General features: G+C 37.8%; 1 protein-coding gene across 5 annotated transcripts in view; it reads left to right on the top strand.

The window, feature by feature from the left end:
• The window catches only part of LOC126859005 (serine-rich adhesin for platelets), a 163632-nt gene that overhangs the window by 45284 nt on the left and 94347 nt on the right, over nt 1-24001 (top strand). For 2 of the 5 annotated variants that reach the window (XM_050609833.1, XM_050609835.1), the window contains exon 3: nt 11069-11203. The exons of 1 other annotated variant lie outside the window; for it this stretch is intronic. The gene's annotated coding sequence lies outside the window, so the exon portion shown is untranslated. Of the gene's footprint in view, nt 1-3800; nt 3846-11068; nt 11208-24001 lie in introns of all 5 variants that reach the window. 2 more of the 5 variants (XM_050609836.1, XM_050609834.1) reach the window with 2 other exon arrangements.

The raw sequence follows: 24001 nt of genomic DNA, 5'->3' as shown, positions 1-24001 counted from the left end.
GACATTGGGATAAAATATACTCCGAAACGGCGAAATGGATATTGAAATTATTGGATAACGCGCTCGCAAACAGAAGTACGACTCGACAAGTTGTCCCACGAAATGTCACTCAAGATCCAGAGATATGTCAACATCGTTTTCGTTTGCGATTCGCGAGTTTCCTTGCATATATTTGCTTTAAAATCTTGTAATTCCATATCGCCATTTTTGATAGATCTGGTCGCATTCTATAAGAAAACTCGTACTCGACCCTCATTTTACTCTTTTCAGGTCGATAAAGTTCGACGACCACTTACTTGACTTTCGCATTTTTATCTGATTTCTCGACTAGAAAAGAGAAAGTCGTGGATAGTTGTCACTGGAGATATACGCGAGTATAATCTCGTCATAAATGTCATTTTCGAACGGAAACAGCTACTCGAATAAATCAATATGTTTATTCTGTTGATGTGAATTAATTACTCTTATATAAAATATCTTACTTTTGTCGTAGTACAATATTTGAAGTCAATTTCTCTTATGTGAAAATATATTTAAATGGAAAAAGTATATGTAAAACGGACGCTCTCTATTTTTTGACTAAATTTTTAAATTTACGTTTGATGTTGCTTCCTACGTAGTAGGATTATCTCTTTATTGATGCGTTATTGTTGTGATAGATAGATGGAAATTATCTTCTGATTTTGGGGATATGAGCAAAGGCGCGCGGTTTCGCCGCATGCTCAGAACGAGAGTAACTTAAATCCGCCAGATTGGTTTCAGCCGTTGCGTCGGGAGCCGCTGGCTCCCTGGCAACCATCCAGCGACCGGGGATTTTGCTGTCGAGCATATAATGCCGCAAGATGCCCGAGTTTCAACATACAACATATTTTCCTTTCTCTCTCTTTTTGAGAATTTTGTATCGTTGTTATTGGGACGTGCACATTTACACAATTACGCGCTCAACAATAATTAGTTTATTCACTTATTATTTTTAATATTCTAATAAGCGATTTAGGCCAATTATCCAAAGAATAATGATAACATTATATGTAATTAAATTATTATTAAATTATTATATTACCAAGAGATTGATGTACACGGATCAGTAATTTAATTTTCGATATTGAATATAAGTAAATTTAAAAGAAAAAAGAAAATGGAGAATAGAAAAATAATGTAAAGCGATAAAGATATAAATGACGAAGGTGAGATCAGCAAATGTTTTTTAACGCGGCGACCGCGCGCTTAATATCGTTAATGAACTCCACGGCCGCGATAGATCACCCCTGACCTTTTTCGTTCGAGAGTCGACTACCCTTGCGTCGGTCAATTATAACCCGGCAATCATGGTAAAAAAAGATTGTATCTTGCGAATGCGTGCATACACGCGTGCTTTTTACCGAATCCGTGAGAGATCCACATCGGCGATTATCTCTGCCATAAAGTGGATGACGAAATTGCGCGAACGTACACACATCGAATGTGAATCCCCGGATCGTTTATGATAATGTTCTCATTAAAGTTACGACGCCTCTCATCAGCGCTGCCAAAGGATTACCGTACTTAATTACGTCTTCGGAACTCTCCGACTAGTTGAAATCTTTTTTCAAAGTATTTAATACAAATGTGTATTATTGTAAAGTTTATGTGATAGTTTTGTAGATTTCATAATTCCTTTCTAATATAAAATATTAAAGATATATAAAAAGTTATTATATGCATTTTTATTTTTAAATAATGATTTTAATTTTGACGGATCTTTTAGAGAGACAAGATTTATTAGCGAGAAACTGAGGAAATCCGGAAGACGCGATAAAGTGCCTGCTAAATATGCCTCTTAACTGCGAAAGATGATGATGAAGGCAACGAAATACTGTCCGTATTACTCGAGTGTTATTACATCATCGTAACGAAGCGATGTAGTGCCGCGAGTGAAATCTACTTCTCGATCTCCGGAGCGCATAGAGTCATTCGAGTCAACAATGAAATCGCACGAGGCGAGGCATCGCGCGATACGGCGATTGCGCGTATCTCCGGCAATTAAAACGTTAAAAATACCGGAAATTATGCTCGATCATGGTTTTAAATCGCATATTTTATCCGCTTATCTTAATGAGAATCCGGATTGCGCGGCGCTTTCCAACCGAGGTGGGGAAGCTCGTCGCGGATCGCGGATCCAGAAATATTTTCTAAGAAAGTATACATATAGAACATAACACGTGTATAGAAGTACATACTTATGGAATCTTTCAGTAGTTTTTGAAAATAAAGTTGGAAAAGAGTCAGAATGGAATTGTAAACTCCATACATATTTCGTATCTTTCATTTCGATTTTCATTGAAACTTGACATCACGCTGTGCTGTTCGTGCGTGTTTTTATCCGCAACCGCAAGGAGAAGTTTAACAAAACACTGTTGATATTTGTAGACGTAAAAAGAAAAAAAAAAGATTGTTGAAATCGTCAGTGCGAATCGTGAACGGTCGTTTCTCTCGCGTATCCTTCGCGCATACGACCTTGACATACTGACAGACAGCCGGGAATAAGCGAGCTCTCCGCATCCAGGTCGAGCGAGCTAATGTGACAATGACGCTTGTTAAGAGAGTAAACGAGATTGTTCGCGAGCGAACGTGTTCGAATCGATTATTAGCGATTGTCGTGTCTGTAATCTCGTTACGTTCGTCCAGCGGACATTGGACAGACCCCCGTTCTCGGGGAAAAAAAAAAAACCAGATTGGTTTTGAGATAATTCGCTCTTGTCTGGCGTCGGATTTAACGTGGAATACAAACTGGAAATCCTTGGCTAGATGAACGTGCGTGAAATTAATTTTATATCTACTCTCGTATTCGTGTAAAACGCTATCTATGAAGAGGTTTGATCGTGCAGAGATAATCCTCGTAGCTGAGTAATTCTCGCAAGTAATGTATTACAATGTAAAATTAATGTATTCATTTTGTTTAAATAATATCAGCGATTTTTAGGTATGCAATTTTTTCGCTGAAAGCTTTCAAAGCTCTTATTTTTTAAACAAATGCTCGCAATATAATTAAAATTAGATAATCTTTTATATGCGTATATATAAACCGAGGCAAATTCCATATTATTACTTTAACCACTTATAACGCATTCCGTTATGATTTCGAACGATATATGTAATGCATTATATTAAGTTATTATTTAATTGCATGGATTGATGCTACCAAAATATGTACGTGTTTGGTCTTTTTTTTTTAGTAGCTCCGGCAAAAAAAAAGTTATCTAGTAACGATGTATAGCATCGATTGGCTATGCAACGAGACCAGATGCATGTTCGCCTTGCATGTTCTTCGAATGGAGCTCCTTTTTTAACGGGCAAAGGACGACCGGATCGATTTGTTAACTTTGCGCGCGCTCGCGCTGCATAAATGACGCGACACGAATTCACGCGTAAACTCTTCTTACGTCATCGAATTTCTGAGAATCGAGACACATCGTAGTTAACAAAATGACGCAGTTGCATTATATTGTAAAAAATGTTTTTTTATAAAAATATTAATTTGAATCTTTTTAATATTTTAATTTTCATACGTATGATTAATAAATAGTCGCGCCATTATTTTGCATATATCATTTAGAGCTATTATAATTTTAATGTTTAATATAAAAGAAATTTTATTATTTTTTCCGAGATACAATTATAACTTTTAAAGTGGGATAATATAAATCTAATTTATTTAATTCAAATTATTATCAGATTTAAGTATCTTTTCATTGAAGCGCGATATAAGTTGACGCATTACTTAAATCGAACTTTAATTAAATTTTCATTCTTTATTTCAGAAAATCATACACAAATGAGAGAGCTAATTTAACAATAAGACAACAGTAAGTCACTAAAAGCTAAGGTTATTTTAATCCACTTTGTCATTGAACGCGAGCACTTTTGTTTATCCTTCATACGTGTCGATTTAGCTGTTACGCTTTTTTGATGTATCAATCTGCCGTACATCGGTATTTGTCTCGCGATATTCGTTGCTAACTCAGGTGTCCTCCAAGAGGCGCGTTTTCGCCGCCGCTCGGCACACACAACATCGGAGAGCGCGCGCGCGCGCGTATCTCTACGTAAAATGTATGCGGCCTTGACATCGCGGCTGATCGCAGAGCGCGCCGCCCGGTATATCATATACTCTCGCTCGCAGGCGTTTCGTCGTCGCGCAGCATTTCGCAATCGCGCGACTCGGCGCGCAAAGACATGATTTATGATCGCGATTAGAACCGCGACCGTAACCGTAACGATTCGACGGCTGCAAATGAAACGTCCGAGATGCCTGACGTTCATCCATCTTCGACCAGCATCCCGAAATTTCCAATGTGACAAATAGAAAAATTAAAATCCATAGATTAAATTTGATCGAACTAATTAAATGTAATTAGCTGATGATATTGATTAAAGTTAATTGAAATGTAATTATTGGAAATTATGGCTCGATCTCGAGCAATTTTTCACGAATTAGGTTCGAACGGAATCGAGTTTTAGAAACTGTCTTTTCTTTTGTCTGTGATAATTCACAAATAATTTTTTTTTCTAGGAAAGTGAAACACACACGAATAAAGTGTTTATATAACACTATTATTATTTAATCTAATCTTCTTTTAGGCAATTACCAAAGCGTGGCCTTTCGCAAATGTCATTTCACTTAAAATAAATGCATCCTGCAATAGATTTTTTCCGCAGCCAGTTTTTCGTCGACAAATGTCTGTTTAACCTTTGAACGATTTTTATTATTATTGACATGACAGATATCCGCGATGATGTCACAGGAAACGAGACACAGAGCGGATCGGATATAATTTATCTTCATTCTCGCGCAAAGATCATTGGTTTCGTAAAGATCCTCGATTCTCGATCCACAAAGTAGTGCTTTATCCCAGGAATAACACGCTCGCAAATATACGCGCGATCGTTTAGCTTAAATGAAACATTCCTCTTAATAGCCGTATACTCGTGAAAGGAGAAAAAGAGGAATCGGCGTCGTGTATCACGATGTCGTTATGTACATACCCACCGTCTTTTCTCTTCGTGTTTTCGTCGCCGCGGCTCTTTCGATTCTTTGTCAGCACCCTTACCACTCTCTCTGCCCACGATCGGTCGACATAAATCCCGGACAAGGTGGAAAAAACGTCTGTTTCGGGCACGTCCGTTCGAGCGTGTCGAGAGAGACGGAGCGAAAAGAGAGAGAAAGGGAGGGAGGGAGAGAGAGAAACAAAGAGAGAGCGAGGACGTCGGGTCGACGACGCGCGGTCGTCTTGTTTCGCGGTCGTTGATATTTCGGTACTGTCTGTTCTCGTCCCATCTTTATCCCACTCTCTCCCTTTCTCTCTTCTCTCTCTCTCGGTTTTTTCTTTCTTTTTTTTTTCCTTTATCTAGCTCTATCGTCTCTCTATCCGTCCTGCACTTCACCAGCTTCTCCCGCATGATTTCGACGAAGTTTTCTCTTCTTTTTCCTCTCTGAACGCCGATAGAAATCTGACGAGCGAAAGAGAGAAGGAATGATTATGGTTCTGGTTGACCATGAGTATCTCACCGGCCATAATCTCCGGGTAGATCCCGGCATGCAAGTGATCTCTCTTGCTCGTTCGTTTTCTTCTGTCTCCTTCTTCTTTCATTCCGAATCCGTCTACTCTTCTCGCTCACGCGTTTCGTTCCGCTGGTTTCTTTCGATCGTTCGTTGAACGTCATGGAAGCGTGTACGATATCACCGTGTCGGCTTGATTCGCGCGGCGTCAACGCTCTCGAAAAACGACCGCCTCTTAAATTCTCTCTTGTTTTGCCATTTTTAAATCGTCGCAACGGTATTTAGCGCAGGCACTACCTTTCACGTTTTTACAAACATTCAAGTATCTTCTTTTAACATCTGATATGACCGATGAAGCAACGAGGAAATTATTTTTTAATTAAATTAAGATAATAAATTATTGTATCGCAATTTGTTTTTTTCGATAGACGTAGGAAATAATTTTTGTAAAATATATATTTTTAAAAATGTGTGTTTTAAATTCATTATAAAATTTTGACATATTATTAGATTAACTATATTCGAATGAATATTTTAAAAACAAACTCATTAGTAGAATCTTTAAGGTTTTGTTTTTAAAATTGAGATAATTAAAAGAGACTTTCTTCGAGATCGAGCCGTGAAATGATTCTTGTTTTTGTCGTCTAATCGGTGTAGTAAAGCCGATATTAATGGCTCTATTTGTTACTAAATGCAGAAAGGATTTTTTATTGATGTATGAATTAATATGCAAATAGATATATCAATATATTAATTAATATCAGAACATTTAATATTTTCATAGTTATTAAGTACCTGTTAAGCTCTCGAGAAAGACGCATTTTTTCTTTTTATTTCTTTTAAACTGTTTATTTAAAACATAAAATTTAACATTGAAAAGTAAAATAAAATAAAATTGAAAGATGTAAATTGAGGATTTTTTTTGTCAATTTTATCATTTCTATGCAGAAATGAGCAAGCATAACAGGCATTCTTACTTAAAACATTCTTTTTATTGTGTTTTTATTTTTCTAATATCGAGATTATATCTGATAAGAAAAAAAGATGACGAATTTCTTTCACGAATTTGTCTCTTTGGATTGTCTCGTTTGATGCTGATTGAATTATGCTTTGTTTAATTAATTTGTCCATTAAATTCCTCTTGTATACTATCGTATTCAGTATATTATTCAGAAGCCGTTCGCTATATAGACAAGACAATTGACCTATACAACAGAAGAGGCTCGTCGCAAACGGGAATCACGTCGTGCGCGACTCTTGAATCAATAGCAGGTCGACGTGCGCGGGCCACCAGCTTGTATATGTATATTTGTGAATGTGTGCGTGTGCGGTCATATGTATGTTTGTCGCCGGCTGGGAGTTATCGGCCGACGATAACGATGACCGATTATCTTTCGTCACTTTATCGTGGTTGTTATTTACGAAGGCGTGTTATTATGGTCAGCCTGCGGCTCGCGTCTCTTTCTCTTATATCATAAGTTATCTGTCATGGTCTCATGCTTTCTACATTTTCTCTGCATTTGTTCAAATATTTTCCAATATCTCTTGATTCACGTACGTTGTTTCTATTTCTAGAGACTTTCTAGTGTTAAAATAACTGAAAGATTTATCACTGCTTTATTTTTTATTTACATTATCACATTGATTCATCGAAAGTCTTTATTTATTTTATGCTCTACATTATATATTGCTTAAATGCTGTAAAATATAGTTATTATTTTAATCACATAGCATTTAGATAAGAGAAAAATTGTGTATCAGAAAGTTAATCGTTGGTTCTATCAAATATATAATTGAAAGTTTAGTTCTTGCGCTCCCCAACACGATCGTCATCTGGCGATTCTCATCGAGAGACAAGCGTGCGATCGTACAATCCGCGTACTATCGGCCAAGTTTTGCGCTCTGTGTTTAGAAGCGGTTAGGTATATTTAGCGACATTTGTGGAGCGGATGCTGGCGTTGGCTCAGCGCCAGCCAACATCGCCCAGTCTCGGAGATTACACAGCAGCCGGCGCGCTCTTTTCTCTTCATCGTCCATCCCGCATTTTCCTCACGTTCTTTCAACCGACTATGTTGAATTGCCTCCTCTCTCGCTCACTCGCTCGCTCTTTCTCTCTCTCTCTCTCTCTCTCTCTCTCTCGCGTGCTTTCGAAACAATCGGATTTCGAATGGGAAAATACGTCCGGCGCTGGCGGATTTTTGCGTTTCGCGCGTGATTATCAACATGAACCATATTATTGTTTAGGAGCACAAACGTGCGGTGACATGATAATTATATAACGTTGCATCGTTATTGTGTACGTTTCAATTTGTGATTATTTAATTTATTTATACGTGTCAAAGCGCATGTTCATTCATATCATAGATATTTGTTATGCATATATTTGCGTTTCGATAACTTAATTCGGGAAAAGTCATTTGCAGCTTGATTCTAATTCGTCAGTTATATTATTATTGTTGAACGAAATTGAAATCATTAATACCGCTATGTGTTATATAGCATGTACCAGTCTTTTATTATTGATACATTTTAGCGTATTCCGCGTCGATTAATTTAATACGATACTCGCGGCAGACGTTAATTGTACGGCACGTACGATTGTCGATGAGTTTTTTTCGCCGCGGGCGAGGAAATTGGTCTCAACTGGTCGCCGCCATTCGTCACGTAATCTCCACGCGATCTCGTCAAATCGATTTCCGATGTCGAGCGACGAGCCTCACTTTCGCTATCCGTCATTTCCGTTAGAATCGCCGCAGACTCATCTGAACGTCAATGGAATGCATTACTACTCATTGCGATTCTCTGCCGCGACCTTGAACTCCTTGAAGATTATGAGGTCGCTGACCCGGCTGTTACGGAATCGCTAGACAATCGGCTGCCTTGCTTCGGTCGAAATGACGCTTGTTGTATCTCGAACGAATACGTCCTGATTCGTCTATATGTTACGAGTTTTTTGTTTCATGAATAGCAATTGGGGATATTATCTACGACGTTATTCATTATAAAAGTCGAGACAACACTTTTTTTTATTATATGTATACTTTAACGATGATTGTTGGACATGCTGTCTATTAGCTGTTCCCGTTTGCCATTGTTGATGCAATGTTTAAACTGATTATTGCGTGTGTTGCACGCACCGTTATACCGCTGACAATATACGCGATACAGATTTGACATGCGCCGATGGATGGATGCATTGCGCTGCTATCCAGTGATCCGACGTTTCCACCAAATTGGTCGATGAGGTAATTAAACCGATGCATTTCGTTTCCAATATCTCCGGGGCGTGTCGCGTAACAGCGAATCAATTACGATTGCATTATTCGTCAGTATTTTTTTTTTTTTTTCCGATTGGACGCACGATCTATTTTGGCAGAATCTTTACTTACATTATACATGATATATGCCATCTCGTTCGAAGTATTTAGCTAATTATTACAAATCATATTACATAGATCTGAAGCATGTGATTTAGTTTGTGCGCTTTCTCTTCAGATATGATACTGTGTTAAAAGCAGTCAAGTTCGGTCCGATTATTATACCATCTGAGTTACATGCAACGTAATTTGTGTAATTTGCATTCGTCGGGCGAGCGGCCCTTTTGCAGATTTCGCGGAGGAGCGGATCGCGAAGGAGGCGGTTGTACGGCCCCCGCTTTTCTCATAACCTCGATCGTAAATAACCGTCCGTAAAACCCCGTCCTAGTTTCGCGGCGCTGAAACGATATCGGTGCAGCGACGTGCCCGGCTTTCCCTTCCGTGCTCAAAGCGAGAGAGAGAGAGAGAGAGAGAGAGATTGCGATTATTCTCGAAGCATCCGGTCTATCGCGATCATTTAATTCCTTTAATATTCAGTGATCTCGCAAATGTTCTGATAATATTTTTCAACTCCTTTCTTTTTCATACATATATTTATTTGATTCATCACACACATATTTGTATTAAAGAAATATATTATAAAAAAATTTATATATATATATATATATCTATTAATTTTTGCTTTTTTAATAAGTTTTTTAAATAAGTTAAAGATGAACGAAAGATCGATTCGACGACATTCTTTGACGAGATATTCATTTCCGCGCGATTGTACGCCGCCACATCGTTTTTTCGTCTCTCCCGCGACTTAAATCCAATCGGGCAAGAGAAGGCAAGAGCGGGTAGATTCCGCATGAATAATTGAGCGCGAGTTTGCTGCCGTGAATGAAACCGAGGCGTGGCCGCCCCCGCCGGCCGTCTACACGATCGTGCGAATAGAGAGCCCGCAATATAAAGCAGCTACTACTACCAGAGAGGCGCGAAGAGTAATTCGCAACTTTGTTCTAAAACTGCAAGTCGAGGGACTTGCGAGCGAAACTTGCGCGGGACGAATAATCAAGAAACGCGTAAAGTGTATTATGCAAAATATGCGATATATATATATATATATATATATATATAGTATCTTTTAATTAATTTGCTTCTGGCGACAAATTTATTTCTTTAATAGAAGTTAACAGCTCATTTTCAGAATTTCTAAAATAATTGACGAAACTCATCGATTTTTTTCCTTAAAGAGAGATTAATATTTTTGTTATAATAATGTAAGTTTATTTTTATTAAGAATATTGCATATATGCACATATTGCACATATATGCGTGTGCGAATATATGTATAGTGCATAAAAAGCACCTGGCATTGTTTCATATATTCTGAGCATGTCCAGGCACTTTTATTCCGCTATTCCCGCTGTTCATTTTCTACGCTCATGAATTTCGAACGCGGTGGATCACGGTAACTGGGTGAAAACGGGAAGAGGTGGAGGAGGAGGAGGAGGAGGAGGAGGTAGAGCGCGAAGTAGACGAGGAGAGACCGGGAGAAAAAGGAGAAAATAAAGGGAAAAAATGGGGAAGGGGATCGCGTGTTGGCCGGCCATTAAGTTTCTTCTTGCTCGACACTCTGCGCCACATATTAACACCGGGATTTTCACTTATATTAGCCCCTTATCGCTTTATACTCTCCCTTATGTCTAACAGAAAGGGGGAAACGACGAATCTCTCTCGTCCTCCAATGAACTCGACCAATTCTTTTTCTTTCGATCTTTTTGTTTGCGATGTAAATCCGTAAAAAATCGATCGCCCGTTGTCAGTTTGGATATAATCAACGCATCTTGGCAAACAATTTTTAATAACACAAAAAGATGCGATTCGCATTAATTCCGCTGTTAATTCGTATCAGAGATGTTGCGAGAAATTAAAATATGAAAATTAATTATAATGGTGTAAACAAATTGTTTAAAGACGAAAAATTATAACGATCAAACAGCTTTTATCTAACAATAATCGTCGTCGTGAGAAACAGCCGAACGAGAGAGCTTTGATTGACCGATTGATATTCGAGAGGACGGGGATATCTTTATCTCGTCTTCTGATATTTCCGTTTGACAAAGTTTGTCTTGACTCGGAATATCGCGATAACGATAACTGTCGTTAGCACACGAATTATCCCTCGTGCATGGGACTCTCTCTAACAGTATGTTTCCTTTATTTTCAGGCGAAGTCTGCCTCAAAGAAATTCCGTGAGCAAGAATCGGAAACGGTGCTGATCCTTCCCTCTGGCAACAACCGGGACGATCTTTCACTCGGAAAATAAAAATCTCGGGGATAAGAATCGAATGGGAATTTATATGTGAGTATACGAACGCAATTACATATAAATGCCAATGAACATTGTAGAAAACATATTGATATATAATTCAGGCTATATAGTATCGGCCAATAAGTAATCATATCATTACTCTTTATTGAATACGGTCGTACTGTAATACAGTCGTACTGTAATACAGTCGTACTGTATAATTAAACTTTTTCTTTTCGCATCTTATAAAGAGTAACGTGCTTTCTGCTATCACGTTTTTTTATTTCGACGTCTAATTTTAGCGACAAACCGGGAATTCGCGTTTAACTTGACGGATTAGCTCCGGTTATTGCCAGCGTATCAGCTTATTTGCATAATTCGCGTTTTATCGACACACGATTAATTTCCGCTTAGTGACGTTAATGTGGCCGGATTGTTAATTTGCTTCATTAAGATTTCACACGATACTCGTTGCTCGTATCAAGCGTGAAAAAAATCAGACCTACAACTTGACGCAATTATGCTTGTCTCGCGCGGAGAGCCAATGACCTTGTTACTGATTGAATGCGATCGGAACGACTCCATGACTGCGCGAACGGCATGATTTGCACTTTGCGCAATCGTTTAACATACTTTCGTGCAGGCTCCATTGATAATTTGCTCTTTCGCGCGATTAGTATGCCGCAATGCGCAAGCTAGTTCAACTCAGCATCACGTTGGAATATAAAGCTAAAGTATAAGAGGTAGGATCATTGCTATTAGCAATTTTTATGCTATACGAAAAGTATCACTGTAAAAAAAGAAACACAAAAGAATTGCAAAAGGATTATTTTCTAAAGTAAAAGAGTATTTGAATATTACAATTATAATTTATAATAAATTCACACTGACAATAACTATAATAACTATATAAATCCATTTTGTTTAAATTATGAAAAAGAATTGGATTGTTCCGCGCTTACATATTCAATTTTTCACTGTTGTAAAATATATTTATCTTTGAGATGTTTTTAAAATATCCCAAACTGATGTTTAAATATCAAGATAAGATTATATTTAATTATATTTAATTATATTAATATATAATTATTATATTTAATATAATTAATAATTATATATTGATAATTATTTGTATAATTAAATGTAAGATCACATATATGTATATTTAATATATTTCTTTATTATAATATTTAATATTATAAATAAAATTAAAAACGAACATAAAATAATAATTTAATATTATATCTAAATAATTATATTTATAAATATATATATTTATTTATTTATTTCTCGCGTAAATATTGCTGCCATAAGAAGAAATTTCAACTCGCAGCTCAACATCGTTATACTAATGATAGTTGTTAATTATTAATGACAGCCACGTGATATTACACGGATTGTAACAAGATCTCTTGTTCACGACAAATTAATTTCTTGCCTGGATCATGGCGATGCGGTTAAACTATATTTAATTCATGTTGAACTTTGAATGTCACGCGAACAGTGGAAAATAAATAAAGCGCGGTTACGTGGACGTATATGCGATATACTTGGTGCGGGTGCAATGTGTACTACACAACGAGCGGTTTTCGCAAATAAACGAACAACAAAAGGTACTTCACTCCTCCCCTATTCTCCGCACGCCGCGATTTTTTTCGGAGGGGGAGGGGGGGGGAGGAGGTGGTCTACACGTGAACTTGATGGCAAGTCTTCTACGTCGATTTATTGGCGCATGCGTAACAGATGATACGCGCGAGTTTTTGTTGCAACAATCATTCGACATACAAACGTGAGATAACTGGTCGCGATCAAGCCCGGAAAACTTTATTAAATTATTCATTAATGAAACATTTTTGTAAATGCTTTATAACATTGTATGGGAATTGAAAATCGAAGCATTAATCTCGTCGGAACGCACATGGTTCTTTCAGTTCATTAATGCCAATTAATGCTTATTAGCGTCGCTTATTAACGTCACGTAACGACGCAATTCCGTTTGTCGTTCTCGTGCGCCGTGTTATCATGCATAATCGATAGGGGGACGAATTAATCACGCCGCCGACTAGTGCCCGATTATTAATAACAGCCTCGCGCTTATCGAAATTAAATGAAACTCATTAGAATTGTGCGTTTTACGCGTTATATTTATGATGTGCGGTCGGCAATCATCCGAGTGAATTCCAGATATTGAAGAGAGATGGAGGGAGAGAGATGGGAGTAAGAGCGCGCGCACGCACGCAGTGATATGCACGCGAGAGAGGTCGGAACCGAATAAATAAATAACAAATCCATATATCTTTCAGTTACATGCGAGAGCCGCGCCATGCATCGTGCCGCGAAGCAATGTATTCGCAACGGTTGCGCACCGGGCGAGCGATGAAAAGAGGGTGGGTGGGCAGAGGGGAGAGAGAGGAATGGAGGGAGATTGAGGTACGATTTGCGAGCTAGCACCGGCTACATTGAATTTAAATTATTCTGCGCATCTCTCTTGGATACACGAGCATTAAAAAGGGCACGTTAGGTGCTGCGAACATACATGGACACATGTTTTAACCTTAATTTGCTGCCGCATCTTATCATTACGTATTTACTTTTGCGCAGCTGCGTTTCAAGCTTCTTCGATTTTAAAGACGCGATAAACAGCAAAAAATCAAGATATAATATGTATGAATATGAAAGCGAAGATGTAAAAAGAGATGGAAATCATATTGCGAGAGGCAAAAAGTTTAGGAAAAGAGAGCTGTTTTCTCTTCTGAAAAATAAAATGTCTATTTATTTATTTGGAAGAAATATACAGAAAAAAATTAATCTTTACACATTTTTTCGAATATTATCTTAATCTTTTATTAATATTATCTATTATTTTTCATGTTATTGATAAATACTGTAGAATTATTATTATTTACTCTTCACAATACATATTGTTAATTATATTTTCTTCCAAAAAAAAAAAAAAAACGTTCTACAACTATATATAAGCTTCTGAGTGAGTGTTGGAACAGTTTCTTCTCCACTAATTTCGAGTATTTTTGAAAGACGACCAAAAAATTTATAAGTGTCTCGAAGAGGAATTCATGTCCGTTCGGCTTCTTGAAAAGACTCTTCGGTTATTGAGAGGCCTTTCAGAACATTCACTGGACCCATGACCGTTTTCGTATCGAGTACGTCTCTCAGGTCCTTTCAATGTGTTCCGAACAAAAAAGCGCCGCCCCGCGCCGCCGCCGCCGCAGCCAAACTTGCTCGTCCCGACGCGCAACACCTGTTGAATCATTAACCCGTCTGCGAGCTTAACGAGGACGCAGGTAAGTCGGTGAATGACACGGTCGTGCGATACACGTTTACGACCTGTCTGTCTAATTGCCACGCACATTCGTTTTTAAAAGCGTTGCGACAAACGATCGTCGGCTCTGTTTGTACGTCCGCTGCAGTTACAACGGAAACGCGCTATTGCTGCAATAACTTGATTGAATCTAATCGTGATAAGATGACAATGAAATTTTGTAAAAATATGAAATTTGGCAAATTTGAAAATAGCTTTTTATAAGTGTATATGTTAAATTCATAAATAATCTTTTTGGAGATAAGAATTCTTTTTTTTTTTTCTAGAATAATTACTCTAAACTTTTCTCAACGCATAAGCGATACGTTTATTATAAAAGAAGATTATTTATACAATTATAATTTTCTCTCATAAAATGGATATATTTGCTCAACCATATAGGAATACTAATTTTGAATATTCTTGTGGAGAATCGCAATCGACCCTTCCGTAGTCTTTCTAATCCTCGTTCCGGTAAGCAACTTGATCCTTCTTGATTCCCCTAACAATCCTTGGAATAGTCGGCAAAATTACGGTAAACGTTAAGATAAAATGATAGAGAGAGAGGAAGAGAGAAGGACGTGAATAAAGTGTTGATTCGTCATTTATATGGAACCACGATTTTTAAATCAACCGTCGATATTTTTATAATGTTAACGACAGAAGTTTGGCGTTTATTTCGACTCATTCTCCTTTATTCGGATATGCTAATACGATTTCATGTATTTTTTTATTCTTTTATATTTTTTGTTAAGATTTTGCTTAATTAAAAAAAAAAAAATGATGGTCGATTTGGTCATCTTTAAAAATCTTAGAACGTTATTAATAACCGACACGCAGTACACACGATTATAATAATTTATATTAATGATCAATATTACATTACAAAGCTTTTATTTTCACGCACTGATAATCTTCCGATATTATATCGAATCGCGATAGGATAATCATCGATAATTCTATATCCGGGCATTTGGGACAAGTCTATTAGTCGCAAATTACCTTAAATGCGTGTCGATAATGACGTAACGAGATGAATGGTGCCGGCGACGACGATTATCTTCAAGATTGATATTCAGCCGATAACGAGCGAAATAACGAGGAAAGGTTTCGCGCAAACGACTCTATTACGCTTGCCGCTCGAACGGCCGATGCATTTGCTTCGCTGCGGTGCGATAAATCGTATCAGGTTCGATCGCGTTTGCGCGCTTCGCCCTACTTTGCCCCTCGTTAAAAGGTTTATCGTTTTTCTCTCTCTCTCTCTCTCTCTCTCCTTCTCTTTAACCCCGTACCTTGTACGTTTGCCTTTTGAGCATCGTCCGGTGATTTAAACGGCACGGAGGTGGACCTAGACGCGCATTACGTTTGTCGCAATTGCTGAACGCATTTTATAAAGGGCAACTAGCTTCGCTGCTTTCTTCTTCTCTTTCTTTTACTTCGCTTTATCTTCCGTTGTGTCTTTTTCGCTTTTCATTGTTGGCGTACGCTGGAGAAGACGACGGTAAGCGAGAGTGAGGGGGTGGGGAGAGGGAGGGGGAGGAGAGGAAGATAGGGATGAGAGAAAGAGAGAATGAGACGTGCTGTGCTCGACGTTGTTTTCGACTCTGCTCATTATACGATACGAGGGTGTTCGCCGTGCATTCCCGTTCTGCTCGCGCACATGTACAATGCACCGCAATAACGCCGTCCAAAAGTCAGTTCTATTCCACGGAAATAGATGGAACTCGCCGCTCGGGTCTCACTTATCAAGTCCCGCAGATTTAAACGAAAACGTGATACATCTATATTTATCTACGTGTCTTTCGGCGTATTTCTATAAATTCGCATCCAGACAAAGGCAAACAAGTACGAACTGTACCACAAACAATACCAACGAACAAACGAGAGATACTTTATTATATGTAAACATAATTTTTTATAAAATTATTAATTAAACATTTTTTTCTTCCTTGATATTATTTATTGATATTCATTCGTGATCGTTTGCTTGATCTGGATTCGGCTTTACATCGCACAATCGCGCGCCGTATATCTCAATCTTTCTTGTTTAAACTTGGTCGATATCTTGACGGCGTGACAAGATTCTCGTCGTATTTTTCTTACTCCATCCTTTAATATCTATAAGAATATCTGTTGGGGCTGCGATATCTTATATTTGTAGAGAGAAAATTCTCGCTCTTCGTGCGAACGTTTACGCGTTAGAAAGTTCGAAATTCTTGTCCTAGGGGTAAACGGTTATCATCGGGGCGACGTCCAACGAGAGGGGGAAATGTGCATGCGTGTGCGTTTCCCGCGTGTGCGATGCGTCACTTCGGTTGAAACGTACCACGCGGGAGGAAATGCACGCGTGGGGTGAATGCACTCGCATGCAGCACGCGCGCTGGAGAGAAAGAGAAGGAGGGAGAAACCATAGCGACCGCGACAGGAAAGGTGAATGAAATGAGAGAGAGAGAGAGAGAGAGCTGGAGGAATTGTAAAAGACGAGCGGCCATCGATCCGAACTGCACTCCCCGGCGTATCCGAAACGGAGAAGCGTTTGGTCGTTTGAACACCCTCTTCACCCTCTTCATAGCCGACTGAACATTTCCGACGCGAGTTTATCTTGTCTCCTCAGTTTCGGCTTGATTGATAACGTGAATGAAGTGTAAGCCAAACCTGACACAATTCTTTTTATTATTCGATGATACTCGATATCGACTATCGAATGCTCGAAATTGTTTGAAATTATTTTATTATTAATACAATCAATGAAAAAATATTCTTTTGTGGAATTTTTAAAGAGTTAAGAATTTTTTAACAAGTTAACGCGATTTTTCCATCGCTTAAAATATATATGATTACATCAGTTTATTGTTGTTTTTATATTATTCGATGAAACGTACTGATAATATCGTTAATGTGAGTACTGTTATGTGCACAGAGTTTGTCTTGTAATTTATGACGTAGTTACCCAACTGGCGATCGAGTTTACAATTGTCGGTATTGATATTGATTGGAACTTGTGACTCTCGTGGGAGACATTACCAAGCTTCTAAGTTTACTTACCGTGATACTATTCATAGTTATAGAGAATGGCGTTGATTGGAATTTAGAAGTAATTGTCTAATAGGAACGCAGAATCAAGGGTGTCGTTTCTGTCAGCGATTTGGAATAATCATACATTTGGCATTTTCTACGCTATCTTTCCATTATTACATCCCTAATGGTCGATTAGAGTTAAACGATATCTTTGCTATTTGTACTTTTTTCATAAAGTGTCGCAAAATATGAGATTAATTGTTAAAAAATTTTAAAATTATTAGAAAAATACATTTGTGTGTATCGATAATTGTTATTGTAATGTTAATTGATAAATGAGAGATTAAAATCAAAATATGATACGTAAAGTGTAGCGATTACACGAAGAATTAACTGTTTGTTGACGATCAAGAATTAGGAAAGTTATAATGAGCGGAAATGAGACTGTAAGCTAAATTTTAGCATCAAAAAACAGTTCATTTTTCGATCCAATCTACCCACTATTATGTTATTATTCGGAGCGTAATAAGGGGGACAAGATATAATGGAATAGAATGGAATACGGTTTGTTTGCTTCTGGTTATGAATATTTATCGTGGAAACTTTTACTTTTCTCAAAGTCGAGCGCCACAGATTCACATCGGTACGGAAAATGAAACTATTACACGCATTGTATCGCGTGTAATGAAAGTATTACACGCAACACGTATATAGTTGCAAGTATCGCGCATGATAGGATAAAGCGCAAACGGATTCGACGGTACTGCACGGAACCGTCTGATTAACGATAACAGCTGCGTTTACCGATGGTGGGAATAGACTTTTTGTATTTATTCGTGACCGCGCAGTGAGCTCCGTTTTATTTATTACGCGAGATACACAGCGTCTGGTTTCTCTCGTCGTTGTGTAGGTTTGTCCACTAAGCTCGTTGAATCGAATTGAAAAAGTTTCGATATATTTTCCAGTTTTGTTGAAAGGGAAATATTGAGATACACACCGCGTATATTCGGAGCGCGTCTCGCCGCGTGTCGCGCGGAATAAATCGTCGCGCGATCGAATATATTTCTTGTCGAATCTCTCCGCGGACGGCTAAATGTGTAAAACGTACGATAGGCGATAAGCCGCGGATTTGTTCCAGTTAATTTGCATTTCGCCTATAAATCTGTGAATAATATTATTTTCAATCCCGTATTATTCGAGAATGTCTCGCGAGAAATATTATGAGAAACGTTCCATTATAAAAAAGAACTTTTATAAAACAAATATGTTAATTTAAAAAGGAATAAACGCATAATTAGAGAATAATTTTGGTATAGAATGTATGAGTTTCATTATCTTCTATCAGCGTTTTTTTGAAACTTTTCTTCAATAGAATGCGATAATTTTATGAAATTTTTTATATTATTATGAGCTAACGAAACATTGAATTTTATCTAATATTATATGGGAATAATCGATACACAGATATGGATTTTTGGGTACGTATGTCGATTCCCGATATTCGAACTTTGCGCGGTAATTAAATCCGACGCTTGATCACTGCACGGTATGTATTCGGTAGTCCGTGAGCTTTGAGCTCGTAAAGTTCATGAACTGTCGAACGCGAACCAATTACCTTAACTAATTAGCCATTCGGGCTTCGGGAGTCTTAGACTTCGCCAAGTGATCGCGACTATTACGCGAACAGAAATGGAAACGGGCTAGAGTGAAATGTAGAAGGAGAGAGAGAGAGAGAGAGAGAGAGAGGAAGAGAGAAATAAAAAGAGACAAGAATCCGTAATAAATATAAACTTAAGATACTTACGCGAAGCTTTTGCTCGGCGGTTTAATTTGTCAAGACACCCCTTAAATTGTGCTTGTGTGTGCGATAAACGCTGACGGTGCGATAAACGCTGACGGTTCGCGCACTGCTGCGTTTATTTTCGTCGTTTTCGTATACAAACACATGCATCATACTCTGTACTTGCTTTTGTAGCGCCATTTTGTAATCTCTCTGCTCGTTACCGCGTCTTGACGAGCATCGGGGCTTTTTGTCGCGTCGAGAACAGGATCGCGCGCGCGCGACGTTAATTAATATCCGCGAGAGACGGAACGGGAGGATGGCCTGTCCAGAAGTACACCGCCTGGAGCGCGGAGAAATCTTTATTGTAAGATTAAATAAGAATATTTAAACCGCGAGAGAGCTCAAAATGACGATGTCACTGTCGACTTAATGTCGCAACTGGACGCTGTAATCGATAATTGTGCGCTCTCGCGAGCGAGAAATACTGAATCGATGTAATTTATCGTATCGTACATTTGCGCGAACGAAACAATTTGTCGTGCGCAGGTAAATATATCATTTCGCTTCCTGGCAATTATTTTAACGATCATATGCGCCGTTTGTTCCAATTTCAATTAATTAACACAAGTACATTGTAGTCGGATAATTTTAAGTGATATAATCTTGTTTTTTTTTTTTGCATATATTAATATTTTTATTATGATTAATTATTTAATATAATATCTATTAATGTACATTTATATGTATATAACTATAAATTGATAAGCAATTATGTATTATAATAAGATCTGAGAAAAGGGAGGGAGAAGAGAGAGAACGAAGGCTATCTTTGATCGATTACGGCTACGAATTGATTTGCGGTTACCGGAGTTCTACAAGCAGCAGCTGGACCCAAGAAAGAGGGGATTGGGGAGTCGGAACGAAGGGTCGGAGTTCCGCTTAACACAACGAACTATGCTATGCACTAATGCATAAACATAGCGCGTGCTTCCGGGCTTGCCGACAGAAGCGATTTCCGTATAGCTGCCTGTACCAATTAGCATCTACGACGATTAAACACGATACCGAGAACTAATTCATGGAAGATAGTTGGAGAACCAACATTCCGTTTGATTTTGCATTAAGTTTTACCTTCATTTATATTATATAGGAGCTCGATTAATTATATTTAATATTTAATGCAAAATGAAGAAAGTTTAATATAAAAATAAGAAAAGTGTATCTGAAAGATTGAAACACTTTGTTCAAAGCATCGTATTTCTACATTTATTATAATATATGTATATATCGTGCTTTTTCTCACAAACGCTAGTTTCATAATTAAAAATATTTATTTCTTTTTGTCAAGGTTTTACATAGATTTTTGCGCGGAAGTAAGTTTCTTCCTCTCGATGACTCGCTCCAGACGTTTCCGGAATCGTCGTCGAAAATAATAGCTCGCAAGGTTAACAGAGGCAAGAAATCTGCGTCGAAAGAAACACGCGCGATTATGTGTGGCAATCGACTATTTCACGGTTCGATAAATAACCGACTTTAAAGTGCTCGTTTAAACGATTATCACGAGTCTGTCGATGACGGTGCGCGAAAAAATTGCAACTACACAGCCATAAACTAGGACCGCAATTGTACCATAAAATCCTTTGTGTTTGCCTCTGGTTAATTCTTAACGGTAATATTTTAGCGCGATTTATGCAATGCGCCTGAGCATGGGAGGAGGGGAGGTTTTGTTTATCAGTTGAGAATTTTATCAATCGAGTGCAGCGAGAATCAAATATTGAATCAATCGAAGAGCACAGTTTCTCTGAAAACTCGACAATATTTTTCTCTTTCAGATCGTTCGACCGAAAGTTTATTAAAATGTCGATAGTTTCTTATTAATATCTCGATCTATTCATCATGTTTTCGCGCAATAGATATTTGACCATTATATTCGAGAGGAAAGAAGCTCGTAACTCGTCAAAAAATGTCATTCTTCTGCACCGGAATATCGGATCTATCGCGAACATCTTTGTTTACGGTGATTTTCTTGCGAGGTAGTTCCGTCGACGACTTCAACAACGACGGAGACGACGACGACGACGACGACGAGCAGTAAGTAAGTTTCTGACGGGAAATCGATGTTTAAGCGCCATCGTGCACAGCGGCGGCTGCTACGGTAGATTGTATAAGCTGGTTACAACGCGCGCTGCACGTTATAACGTCGGTGGGCAGGGTCGTTTTACACATTAGAGTACTATAAGCGCGGTTCTTGCAAGAGTGTTTGTATAACAGTGTGCCTATAACAATTTTCCAATTTCTGATTATGAGCAGAAATTTTCGAAAATCTAATTGATAAAATCTATACGAAATTATTATTATAAATATGAATCTCCAATATATCCCATTCTTCATTGTTTTGGAAAAATTAGTTTTAGAATTAAATATGCTTACAATAATTATTAAATAGTTAATACCAGATTTTATTAATTCTTAAAGTAGCTACGTACTCTTGAAGTAAAATAAATTATTATTGTGAATTAGAAATCAACTATAATCTCAAAAATACTTGAAATCTGAGAATAGGAAGATTTGGTTGTGGCATAAATTTTTCAATGTTATAAAGAAAGTATATTAAAAATATATATATTTATAGAGAGTTTTATAATATAATAACAAATTTTTATTAATACTATATTATTATATATTTAGTGCGGGATATGAATGTATTTGAAAATGTTAAAATGATGAGATTGTTTAGGTTTTATGAAGAAAACAACTCTCGGTGCTTAGTTATTTTATTTTAGAGTACATTCAAAGAAAATGTCTCCATCATTTCTTGCTTTTCCTCTTTAAAATCGCAATTTTTATTGGAATGTGCGCAGCGATTTATCGTCGGGTGTGTGATGAAAACGTGAAAACTCGCGCGACGAGATTTATGCCGATTTATGCATTACTATATAACTTCCGCATTACTTACGGCGATGAAATAACGTCGGCGCAGAATTCGATGATGTTGTCCGGCGTAGCAAGCGACAGAAAGCACCGGAAGAGATGCCAGAGATGAGAAACGCCTATAAATAACGTAAAGTATAATCGATTTGAATCCCGGCCCTCGCCGGGACGGTTATTATACAGCAAACAACAACGAGTGAAACAAGACTGGTGAATAAAATAATTTGGATAGAGAGTGAGAAAAAGAAAGGCGAAAAAACAGAAAAGAAAAAAAGAAGATAAAACAACGTATAGCCAGCAAAATGGAAATGGCGGGGGAGGGGGAGGCGGAAGCTGTGCGCGACCGTACTGTGATAAATTAATAATTCCTCGATACGGTAAATCGCAATACGCGTTCGAATAAGTCGCCGTTGCCGCGCAGTAGTATACATTTTACAATACCATTATTGCGCGTACACATACACGATATATACGCATTCGGAGAAACCACTACTGGTGGATGGAACAACGTGTGGTACTCTCGGCGAGATCGTATTTTCCGTTGAAAACGCGGCCGCGAGCAGCCGACGGTCGGTGGAAGCGCACCGACAAATTATTAAACGCGCCCATCGGGGATTCGACTTGGTAAATTTTCCCGCACGGGCTCTACATACTCACTTGAGAACGATTTAAATAGACTGCGAATTTGCCGCTTCGCTGGATTGCGCGTGGGGCGAGATCTTTCGCTCCCGGAAAAGACGCGCGTCATTTCTTTTCTTCGGCGAAGAGCGCTGTCGAAATTGTATCGTACACGAGTATTCGGTATATCGGCACGAAACACTACGGTGGACATAATTCGCGTTCGTCCCGTAACGGGTATTTTTGGAATAATATCCGTCTTCATAAGTATAGCCTAAATAACGGGAAGAAAAGGCCAAATTGCGCGCTACTTCCCTACTCGTTAATTTCACAAATGTTTTTTGACATTTGCGACTGTAACATTATAGTATGACAACTTTTGCCTACATAATGTTAAGTTGGTTAAAATTATTTTATATTAAAGCGCGCAATCGTTTGTAATTTAACCGTGGAATATTGACAAAGATGAAAAATATTTCAAAGAAAGTTTTAAATTCCTGCTACTTCTTGTATTTAGTTTTAATCTTTCTTTTTTGTTATTTGTATACAAATATTTTATTTCAAAGCGCGCAATCGGTCATTTGTAATTTAACCGTGGAATATTGACAAAGACGAAAAATATTTCAAAGAAAGTTTTAAATTTCTATTTCTTGTATTTAATTTTAATCTTTCTTTTTTGTTATTTGTGTAAAATTGTTTTACTTTATCTAAAAGTTTCAAAAAAAATGAAATAATTTATCTGAAACATACATTCAGCATGTATATGTGTATGTCTGTGCATGTATGCATAGATACTTATACTTTATTAAATTCAAAATTCAAATCTCGTTTTCCGCTTTATTTGTTCCTATGGATAAAACCATCAACATGTTATTGTGATTAGTAAGTAACGATGCGTCGGGTTTCTATTATTATCTATTTGCAAGTTAGTAAATAGCATGTGCGAAGGCCGTGTCTGAAGAGTTTTTAGATTCGGAAGCATACATATGCGTTTCAAACGGAGAACCGTGATGCATTACAATATTACGTCATCGTGTTACGCTCGTGGTTTACGAGCTTGATGCGCATAATGTATCTCGGTAGCATACTGGAGTGAATACGATGAAATAGCAGTGCTTTTAGCGAACGGAGAATAACAAATATGGCGTAATAAAGCAACGGGGGAGATACATCGATTATT

The sequence above is a fragment of the Cataglyphis hispanica genome, chromosome 2 (assembly GCF_021464435.1).
Source record: "Cataglyphis hispanica isolate Lineage 1 chromosome 2, ULB_Chis1_1.0, whole genome shotgun sequence".
NCBI lineage: Eukaryota > Metazoa > Arthropoda > Insecta > Hymenoptera > Formicidae > Cataglyphis > Cataglyphis hispanica.
This window is presented reverse-complemented; position numbering and strand designations above follow the sequence as displayed.